Here is a 9,644-nt window from a genome sequence, read left to right as displayed (position 1 = left end):
TATTGTATGTGTATAGTAGGTGGGTGTGAGGGTGTGTGTGAGAGTGTGCGAGAGATTATGCTTACCGTGTCCTGTCGGTCGGTTATTGAACTCGTCAATTTTTGGACAATGGGAAGGGAACAGGAACAGGAAGCATTTCTATTGCCGCTGCTACTGACCCAGAAAATATGTGTATTAAAATATTTATGGGACTCAGTCTCAATCCATAAAAAAACTGAACTAAGCGAGAAGGACAGTGGATAGCTGACCTGTCTGTACATGGATACATATAGATCTTTCCACACGATGACATCAATGACAACGGCAGCGCCTTAATTTTAATTAGATTAGGGGCACTTACAAGTGCAACCAACCCCTGTCCTTCTCCCTCCTCCTACGCCCATAGAACGGTAGCAAAACCGAACCATAACATTTTAATTGTCAAACATTTTAATTGCGTCAAATAAACAGCGTGACAATTGTCAGTGGTACAGCATTTTAACGACCGCATAAAAACTTGTCCATATCCATATAAATCATAAAGTTCAATAATTACTTTAAAATTGCATTGAAAATCCGTTCAGCACACGCAACACAGAGAAGACAGAACGAAGAGGGCAACAAAAAAAATGGGAAACTTTGTTAAGCGGAAAAATCAGATTTCCATTTTTTCCGCCGACAAACAGAAAAACTGCAACAATATCAACAGCAAGAGCGAGAGCAAGAGCAAGAGCAATGAGAAGAACACGTTGTTGCCGCAGGGCTCACGCGGCGTATGCGTTATGTTATTTCTTACACAAGTCTATTGTTCAAATATGTCTGGCACCACCATACCCAAAATGTGACAGTTTCATCACATGTTATTTTTTTTGTTTTTGGCTAGTGATGATGGAGTGTCATGGGGGAAATGCTAGAAAACAGGGGAAACAAATTGTATCGAATTTATCAGATGTTTCTTTGTTTCCGAATTTAAGTAAAGTAATAAGACAGATCATTCACTTTTTGCAACGATTTAATATTCGAATTTTTACAAAATTAAAATACATACATTTGTTGTTAAAATTTCTTTTAAATCACTTAATTAAGAGGGTTGCAATTTATGCCTTAGGCCTGGTAATGAAACAATGAAGCACCCCTCGTAATATCTACATTTAAAATTTCCAGGTCAGCAAATTTAAAAAAAAATGGGAGAGCTATTGCAAAAGATATAGTCGTATATTATATGAGAAAGTAAGCCAAAATTTCAGAAATAAAATTTAATAAATAAAATAAAAAATTGTGAATAAACAATTCAAAGTCTTATATCTTATGTTGGTTAATTCAAAAACCAATCAGCCTTTCCTCATCTTATCTGCCTAATGATGCTTTGATCTAGGCTGAAGCTGAAATGGCGATTACCTAGTCAAATTACAGGCCTACACATAAGTACGAGTATCTGTTGCAATCAGCTAAAGCCGACAAATTGCAACTGCATTTTAAATGACAACTCAACTCGAAAAGCCGATGCACAACAACATCAGCAACAACAAAATACCTACAGGCAAATTGCATGGATTTACAGTTCCGTGTGCATCTCTTACCTGGTTCATGTTACATGCTGAAACCATTTCTCCTGCTTCTCATTCCTTTTTCCAATCATTATTGCATTCGGAATCGCAGCCCGGTTGCCACAATGCGCATTAAAAGGCAAAAAATGCGGTGCTAAAAGTTATGTAGATAGAGAAGGGCAAAGGGTAACAATGAAGTAAGAAAGCTCTCACATTTTCATTGAGTAAAATGCCACGAAAATGAATATAAAAGGGGGTGTGCGGTGGAGGGCAAACGGGAGGGTGCAGTTGGAGCTACCCTTACTCTGCTCAGGCAGCATATGGAACAACTTTATTGTTTTTCCATTTCATTTTTATGATGGAAGGGCGGGCAAAAAGGGGGAGTATGCTGAGCGCACTTGCAGTGCTCGGAAAGTGCACGTCGAGCCACAACAACAACGCATAAATTTAACACAGCAACAACAACAACAACAACAAAAACTAACAAACGACGCAACGCGACGACGAAGTCGTTTGGAAATGTCTATATATCATGTGGCAGAGGGCAGAAAGGGATCAGGGGTTGGTTGGGGGTGGCGCTTATGCAGAATGAGAATGGGAATGAAAAGTATGAGGAATGAGGAGTAGGAGCAGAGCTAGAGGTAGGGCAAACTCTCTTTGCCAGATGAGGCGGGGTGGGTGGTGTATGCGCCTGGAAGAGACAAACGTGTTGCGAACCAAACTGGAAAACCACCCCCAAAGAAGAGCATACACAAGAGATACACAGCGAAAAATCAACTATCCACATTCACAAGCGGGACTCTATGTGAAGTAATATGGAGAGCATAAGCAAAAGCAGCCCAATGCAAACTACCCTTGTCGTCATCAACAACAACAGCAACAGCAACAACAGCAACAAAAACAACAATATTGGGGGAGAGTTTTGCAATTTGGAATGCGCGCGCAACCCTTGAAATTTGGTGCGTGGTGACGACGACGACGACGACGACAGCGACAACGGTCGCTTCCTTGGCTGCCTTTCAGTCAACTTTGGGTTTTCGTACGTGCAATTTCTCCCGGCTCGATGGCGGATCGTTTTGAGAGCCGAATTAAACCAAAGAAAAACTGATTTACAAATGCCATTCAAATATATAACATTTGAAATGCAATTTTGTATATATATTTGAAGAGTAGTAGAGGTGCAAGTGAATGAAAATTTGTGATAAAAGCTGTTCTTCACATTCGTCGAAATGGGCAGGAAATACGCAACGAAAAGATATTGTATCTCATGGATATATCGTAGCGCTTGCCAGTGATATTGTCCTGTCACAGCAGTATTGTAACTTTAACAATTGGTACTGCTGGGCCGGGGCATTAACATTGTTGAGCGTCGCTAGCAACCAAACTATTTTCGAGAAAAACTGGGAAAACTATGCGGCAAATGACACACACACACACAGTTGCTCTCACAAACACACACACACACACGCCTACGACTTTAAATATGCATACATGTGTATATGCGAACCGGAAAAATCAATTTTCCATTTTTAATTCAAAGCTAAAAGCGACGGCAAACTCACACACTGAGAAAGAGAAGGTTTTCTCTCGCTGTATGTGTATGTGTGCATGTATACATGCATGCATGTGCGTGTGTATTTGAGTGTGTGTGTGTGTGTGTGTATTTGATAGCAACCCAAAAGGATAAGCAGGATGCTGCAAATCAGCAGCTAGGCCTGACACACACACAGACAGAGACGGCAAAAGCAGAGAGCGAATGGGAGATTGTTAGAGCGAGTCAAACAACTGCTCTTAGATAGAAAGATAGAAAGAGAGAAAGAGAGAGAGGACAAGAGAAAGCAAGCCGAGTGTAGACAAAAGCGAGCGAAACGTTTTGGAAACTGAAACAATGAGCAAAATTTTGGCAAAACTATTACAAATAACAAAACATTGCTGAAAATTGTGTAAAACAATTAAATTTTATAATAGCTCTCAACGAAATTATAAGAAATTCCCACTAAAATATAATTGAATATCTGTGCTTTTTAAGCTTCCGGGCTCGACCACACCCACAAGATGCCAGAGGGTTTGGCGAGTAAGGGAGGCATTTGTTTCAATTGCCAAAATGTTGCCAGGCCAAATGCCGGGTCCGGGTCTTGGGTCTGTGTCCGGTGCCAGGTTCTGGGATGCTGCGACTGCAATGCCCGACAAAAAAACAAGGAAGAATGTAAAAAGCAACCCCTAAAATATGCGACGCAACGCATTAAGGGCGTGAGGACAAGGCGCATATAGCCCAAAAATACAACAGCAACAACGCCAACAACAACAACAATAGAGTAGAAATGTAAAAAGAATCCAGCGAAAAGAATGACAAAGATTTGCAACAACAGAAATGAATTAAGATCTACCAGGCCAGCTGAAAAATGAGATTAACACGAAACGCAGAGTGCAGCTTGAAAAATGTTAAGGGTTGCTTTGCTTCCCCTATTGTTCGGACTGTATGCATTCGCATAATCATAATGAAACTGATTATGACGTTGATATTATGGCCAAGGGCGAGTCACCCAATTTGGTTCTACAGTTTCTTGACAAAGTACATGGATCAAAAGATATTATTATTTGTATGCGTGTATGTGTCTGTGTACCGTTGTAAATACTTCGAAATTGGCTAAGCGTTTGTTGTGCTTATCAAATTGACAACGCTTAACTGTGCTTGAAGTAGCCTAATTGTTTCAACAAGCCATCCAATTGCCATTGGGAGGGACTGTGTAATTGTGTTGTGGGTGGGCATTCTGTGGTTTACACTTGTGCGTGGTTGCCAGCTTGCATGCTTGCTTGTTTAACTCCTTGATTGGACTGCTTGCTTAGACTTGGTTAATGTGTGGTTGCAGTTGCCGGAACGCAACTTAATATGCCTTACTTCTAAGTGGTTTACAGTAGATGCAGTTCTGCGGCTTTGTAAACTCAAGATAAGACCGAACAACAGTTATTTAATATTGAAATATGTACACTGACATAAGCCATTTTAAAATTTAAAAACATCAATTAGAAAATAGTTTTAAGGAAATGTAAATGAATATTTTAAATAATTGTACGTAAAAAAGATAATAAATAATAATCTATTAAGCTAGTTCCAAAGAAATTTTTAATCACATTTTTTTAGCAGCCGTTAATGATCCGATTTAAATAATTTGGTTTGTTTTAAGTAGTGTCACTGTAAATTTTAAGTTTCAATAATTATTCGTTTAATGTACTTTTTAAGATATTTCTTTAAATCAACCTGTATATTGAAAAATGTATATATTTACTATATCTTAGTCTGCATACAAAGTGTTTTATATGAAATACATAGTTAAGAAAATAGTTTTATCATTTTGTAAATAACTTTAGAATTCTAACATAAATTTATTTTTATCACGGAATCAAAATATTAGTAACTTATTTACTTTTCAACTAAATCCACAACTGTATCAACAAACTGCATCCAACTCTTACCCATAAATCGCTCTGATTGAACTTAATATTTATGTTGGTTGGTTATAATTAAACTAAATTCAAATGCTAAAGGACTCTTTTAGCTTTTCCCCATAATGACTGACACACTTTTGTCGCTATGTTTCCACTTTCATTTAACACAATTGACCCTATTTTTTTGGACTTACCTTTAACCAGTTTTCTGATTAATTACCACGACAACAAGATGTATGAGTTTGAAAGACGATAGTTGATGTTAAAATAGAAAAAGGGCGGAAATTAAGCGCTGACCTAAAAATAGGAGATGGAAACGATGTTGCCGGTGTCGGCACGCATACAGATACAGACACACAGCACGCACACACACTCACGTATGTATACGTATGTATGCTAATGCACATATGACACTCACGTCTAGCGTGGAATAGGAAAATGGATGGCAGAGATGACGTAGATGCTTGTGAGTGCAGCTCTGGGTGATTCCCGTGTGTACATGTGTGTGTGCGTGTGTGTGTGTGTGTGTGTGTAACGTGGGTAAATAGATGGAAAACTCAAGGGTTAAGGTAAGTACAGGTGTGTGCCATACGCAAATTGTCGGTGGTTAAGCTTAGGGCTTATTAAGTGCTTGAAAGTGCATGTGAAAGTACAACTACAACAACAAGAACAAAGGAAAGTATTTGATAAGGACTGTGAATGCAAGCACTCAGAAATAAGAGCGGGATCAAAGTGACAAACTGGCAGTTGGCGGCAACCACAAAGGGATTTTTTCCTGAAATAAAGCTTGAATAGAATCCTCGCTGCATGTAATTTCGTTAATTAAAAGGTGTGTCGTTGTGGGCGGGGCCAGCTGCCGCCCATTGACCAACGACGTACAAAAATAGCTCAAATTACAAAAGCAAACAAACTTCGTAGACACATGAGCGACATATGTGTGCCCGAATGCAAGTATGTAGATAAATATTAAGTTGAGAAACAGCTCATTTACATGCAAATCGACGCCAAGAGCAAGCAGCAGGAAGTCTCTGCTATAAGCCGATGGGCTAAACAGAAGCATCCGACAGGAAGAAACATATTCCGAGAGGAGGCCGAAGGACCTTCACTTCATATGCCGGAAATACACTGTCTGCCAACGCAATTGACTAGCAGAAAGATGAGCAGAGATATACTGGTTAAAAGTAAACTGTCATTTGGCTAAAGTTAAACGATTATTTATTTATAAGTTGATGTCTGGGCGGCATTTTGACAGCCATTGAAAGCCAATTCAGCTACGAATTTATCTTTAGAGTTTCTTCTTAGATACTATTCTTAAAAAGCGTGCTCAACTCATTAGTTTAATAGACTTTTTTTTTTTCTATCACTTTTATCTATGCATTTATCACTATCTCTTTTATTTTGATTTGTTTTTATTACAGAGTCTCTCACAATCGAGTTTGCTCGATCGTAACCTTTTCCATTAGCAATATTTGGGGTTTTTTCCCGCTCCCTTCCCGTTTGGAGGTAAAGAGTGTAATTGAATTTAATATGGCCCCACAGCTCACTTGGGAAGGATGAGGTGGGATAAACACGCATGGCAGCCCCTAACAAGTCAAAATTTTAAAAGGGTTGTTTGCGAGCTTTGTCAACTCTTATATAAAAAATCTTTACAAAAAAACATTGATTCGTTTTTAAATGGCCAGTTGCTTTTTTAGGAACTGTCACAAATATAATTTGGGCGATTTGAAGTGGGTCAGTCGAGTGGAAACGAACAGCAGGATAAAAGCTTTTACTCACGAAATGTGCTTTTACCAGAAATTTATACTCAGGATTTGTTAGAGGGTTCTTTAAAAGCTCTCATGGAGCTTGAAAGCTTAAAGAAAGCTTCAACATTCAAAGTGTTCAAAGTCTCTGCCAAAGCTTCAGTTGCTATAAAAGTAGCAAACAGGTTTTGAACTCGGCTAAATATCAAGGATGCAAGCAGTTTACTTGCTATAAAGCAGTGTAAGATGTGTCCTCTTTGAAAATATTTATGAATTTGCACTGCTTTTATTTCCAAAAATAAATTTATAACAAAAATCGCGAGCGCCTAGGGTATTTATTAAAAATAATATATATATTTCTGATCAGATTCAACAGATAAATTTTAAAAAATTTGTATTTCTGAAGATAATTTTTGTCCAAAAGATCTTTTTAAAAATGATCTTTTTGTAGCGCCACTTCTTGTCTGTTTTGCGAATCTATTCCTTTGCTCTCTCTCTCTCTCTCTCTCTCTCGACAACGCGATTAATTTTACAAGTTCAAGAATAATTTAAATAAATAATTGCTATGATATAAAAATATTAATGTTCTTTTTTTTACTTCCAATTATTTATAGTTTTAAGCTTGCTGTTTAGTTAAGCTACTGAAAAATGTAAGAAAAAACCCAGAAAGTGTGAAAAAAACAAAACTGACTTAACTATATGTAAATTGAAGATTGTTTCTTATATCAGAGTGTGTGCTCAATCGCATATTAGTTTCAGCTATCTCGTATTACAAGTGCCGACAAGAAGTATGTGAATAACATATGTAAGCAAATTCAGTCTTAGATTCGGCTCAACTGATGTGCCCAATTCATTTATGCGGCTTGTTGTTTACATACTTCCCCACTAAGAACAACAAAGACAGGCAAATGCTGTGTCAGCTAAACATGGTACGAGTAAACGCATCCTGCTCAAAGTCGCAGGATGCAAAGTGAAGTGGCGCTTGAGAAAATGCTTCAGTCGCATAGTAGTAGACCCGAAACCCAGTCCAGAGGCCCATCGTTTCTACACAGAAGCGGCACTTGTCTGGTAAATGCTGACACCAAGTCGGCTCAAGTATTTTGCGGGCAAATAGTCGACCAAGGGTGAGGGAAATAGAAGTGGCGGAATATGGCGAAAGGAGGGGGAGGCATGATAACCACCCGCAACGTAATAAAAGTCACTCGTGTGACATTTTTGAGCCTGCAGCTATAAGCAGAAAGCAAACAAAGCGTCTGCTGCCCCCAGCTACAGTCAGAACATGGGCTCAAACTTCAGCTACCAGTTCTCTAGCCCCCCTCTCTGTCGCATGTATCCTGCTGATTTAGCTGCTGGCCCTTTTCAGCTGCTTTTAATCGATTATGGCAACGAGTATTGTTTGCCGCAAATCCTGTCTGAGTGTTGCATTACAATAAATGCTGCAACTGCAGCATCAACAACAGACACAGCATTGCAAAACATTGTACATTGAACTTGCCGCTGCCTATCGCATTCAACTGAACCATCAGCAATGGACGCTGATTCAAAATTAAAATGTCGCCTGTCTAAATCTCATTCAATAAATTTTGCTATCTCTGCAACAAAATCATCAAGTGTACACTTGAGAATCTCATTTTTCAAGAACGCGTTCTCTCCTTGTAGCACAAGAAGATAAGGCAGGAGAGCATAGAAAATAATACCGTATGCTGTTTGCCGTATACCGAATACCGAAGAGTTTCTCACCTTACATGACGACTTTGTTATTTTTTATGCTTTGTTACCTTTAGGAGGATGTTATTCATTTTTTTTTTGTTTTCGTCACGTTTTTTTCTTTTTATCAAGCGATCAGCGATAAAAATGCACATTGTTTTCCTCGTTTTCCTTCGGCTTCGATGCTCAACCCTCCAATTCAGTCACAGGAAATGCACGCGCCGGATGTCGTTAAAATGGCGACCGGGTTTGGATTTTAATATTGTTTTCCTCGCATGTCGTTGATGGCATCACATTTGTTTGTGGCATGTGTTAACTTACCTGTAATATAATCAGAGAATATATTAAGATTGATTAGAAAACAAATCAGTAACTGGGCATAACATTTGAAATGGTTTATTAAATTAAGAATATGGCATATAAACAAATTTGAGATTTTTTTCAAAAATGGAGGCACAAAGATTAGCTTAGTTTGCAAATTACAAATTAAAAAAAAGTTTTGGCCAGATGCGCAGACGATTACATAATATGGGCTACTTATATTTAATGTATAATTCCATATTTAAATATACAATTTAGCTTATATTTAATCTATATTTATGGCTTTTGGTATTTTAAATATTTATGTAAATCGACAGCGTACCTCGAGTGTGCCTATTATCAAGTTAATAAATTATAATTATATTTTTAATATATATATATATAGTTAGTATTCCGTACAGGCTCCTGAATTATTCTCTGGTATAATGTCAAATAAAAGATTTATAGGTTTCTCTTCTTAACAATAAACTTAAAATCTAATAATAATATCATATACCTATACAAATAAATTAAATTAAATACATCAAAGGCATTAAAAACAAACTAAGTAGAAAGCTATGTACCACTGGACAGCTCTTAATTTGATTTAAAGCCAGCACATTGACCTATCCCAAAATGCCAAGTGCTAAATAGCATGGCCAAAAACTTGGTCAGTGGCACAGCCCATTTGGTAGCTGACTGAAGTTTCCGAAAGAACTTTTATTGACTCAACAGATTAGCAGCTAATGAGCTGCATGAGAGTAAATGAACGATGTGTATTTTCTCTCTTATATTTTCTCTTATTTTGTTTGGTTTTTTTTTTTGGGTGGGTGCCGTCAACAATTACTGCTTGTTAAGCAGAAACCCTACAACTAAAGTAAAAAGTGTGAAGTGCTGCATATTAATAACTTTTTGAGCAGTC

The 9,644-nt window shown here is 37.8% G+C and overlaps 1 protein-coding gene across 5 annotated transcripts in view; it reads right to left on the bottom strand.

The window, feature by feature from the left end:
- Nucleotides 1-9,644, bottom strand: part of LOC117791867 (uncharacterized RNA-binding protein C660.15) — a 107,244-nt gene that overhangs the window by 11,858 nt on the left and 85,742 nt on the right. The window lies entirely within an intron of this gene.

Source organism: Drosophila innubila (genome assembly GCF_004354385.1).
Source record: "Drosophila innubila isolate TH190305 chromosome 3R unlocalized genomic scaffold, UK_Dinn_1.0 2_E_3R, whole genome shotgun sequence".
In the NCBI taxonomy this organism is placed as follows: domain Eukaryota; kingdom Metazoa; phylum Arthropoda; class Insecta; order Diptera; family Drosophilidae; genus Drosophila; species Drosophila innubila.
This window is presented reverse-complemented; position numbering and strand designations above follow the sequence as displayed.